This window comes from Mandrillus leucophaeus, unplaced genomic scaffold, assembly GCF_000951045.1.
Source record: "Mandrillus leucophaeus isolate KB7577 unplaced genomic scaffold, Mleu.le_1.0 Scaffold2, whole genome shotgun sequence".
NCBI lineage: Eukaryota > Metazoa > Chordata > Mammalia > Primates > Cercopithecidae > Mandrillus > Mandrillus leucophaeus.
Window position 1 is genome coordinate 426,608 of NW_012102031.1, and position 1,977 is coordinate 428,584.

At 37.9% G+C, this 1,977-nt stretch overlaps 1 protein-coding gene across 1 annotated transcript in view; it reads right to left on the bottom strand.

Annotated features, from left to right (window-relative positions):
* SMDT1 (single-pass membrane protein with aspartate-rich tail 1) overlaps positions 1–1,977 on the bottom strand; it is a 43,337-nt gene that overhangs the window by 18,334 nt on the left and 23,026 nt on the right. The window lies entirely within an intron of this gene.

Here is a 1,977-nt window from a genome sequence, read left to right on the forward strand (position 1 = left end):
GTACCCTAGAACTTAAAGTATAATAATAATAATAATAAAAAAAGAAGTTCACACCAAGACACATTATAGTCAAACTTCTGAAAACAAAACAAAAAAATTTTTTGAAAGCAGGCAGAGGAAAACAATTTGTTACTTATATAGAAAAAATAATTTGAATGACAGCTGATTTCTCATCAGAGACAACAGAAAGCAGAAAGAAGTGACACAGCATTTTTCAACTGTTAAAAAAAAAACTATCAACTCAGAATCTCATATCCAGTGAAAATATCCTTCAAGAATGCTGGGGGAAATCAGAAAATTCTGAAAGGAAGGAAAACTAAGAGAATTTGTCACCAACTAATATGCCCAATTGGTTTTTTTATAAAGTGCTGATGCAATTCAACAGAGGGAAAATGGCTTTTCAACAAATGGCTCTGGAGTAATCAGATATTCATAGGCAAGAAAATGAACCTTGAACTAAGTCTTACATTATATACAAAAATTATGACAAGGTGTAGTGGTTCATGCCTATAATTCCAGCATTCTGAGAAGCTATGGCGGGTAGATCGCTTGAAGTCAGGAGTTCAAGACCAGCCTGGCCAACATGGTGAAACCCCGTCTCTACTAAAAATACAAAAATTAGCTGGGTGTGATGGTGTGCACCTGTAATTCCAGCTACTTCAGAGGATGAGGCACTAGAATCATTTGAACCTGGGAGGCAGAGGTTGCAGTAAGCCAAGATCATGCAACTGCACTCCAGCCTAGGTGAGGGAGTAAGACTCTGTCTCAAAAAAAAAAAAAAAAAAAAAAGACCACATAGACCATGGACTCAAATGTAAATCATCAAACATTTAGGAGAAAATCTGCTGGACCTAGAGCTACGCAAAGCATTTTTAGTCTTGACACTAAAAGCACAATCCATAACAGGAAAAATAATAAACTGGATTTCATCAAAACTAAGCACTTCTGCTCTGTGAAAGACCCTGTTCAGAGGATGAAAAGGCATAGAGGGGATAAAATATTTGCAAACTATGTATCTGACAAAGGACTAGTATCTAGAATATATAAAGAACTCCCAAAACTCGAAAGTAAATAATCTAAATAAAAAATGTACAAAAGACATGAAAAAGCACTTCACTAAAGAGAATATACAGATTGGAAATAAACTTGGGAAAGGATGTTCAATATCACTAGCCATTAAGGGAATGCAAACTAAAACTACAATGGGATATCCTGTACACTTATCCAAATGGCTAAATGTAAAAAGTTGCTACACCAAATATAGGAGAGGATGTGGAGAAACTGTATCACTCACAAATTGCCAATGAGAATGTAAAATGATACAGTTATTCTGGAAAACAATTTGGCAGTTTTTTTTTTTTTTTTTTCCTGAGGCAGTCTTGCTCTGTTACCCAGGCTGGCGTGCAGTGGTGTGATCTCAGTTCACTGCAACCTCTGCCTCCCAGGTTCAAGCAATACTGCTGCCTCAGCCTCCCAAGTAGCTGGGATTACAGGCAGACACCACCATGCCCGGCCAATTTTTGTATTTTTAGTAGAGATGAGGTTTCACCATGTTGGCCAGGCTGGTCTTGAACTCCAGACCTTGTGATCCACCTGTCTCAGACTCCCAAAGTGCTGGAATTACAGGTGTCAGCCACTGCACCCAACCTAATTTGGCAGTTTCTTAAACAACTAAATATGCAATAACCATGTGACCCATTGCACTTGGGCATTTATACAGAAAAGCTATACACAAATGTTTATAGTAATTTGATTTGTAATAGCCAAAAACCAAAACAACCCACATGTCCTTCAAGGGATGAATGGTTAAACAAATTGTGGTGCCTCCATACCATGGAAGACTACTCAAATGTAAAAAGGAATAAAGTATTTATACATGTAACAAGCTTGATGAACCTCAAGAAATTGATACTGAGTGAAAAAAAAGGCCGGGCGCGGTGGCTCAAGCCTGTAATCCCAGCACTTTGGGAGGCCGAG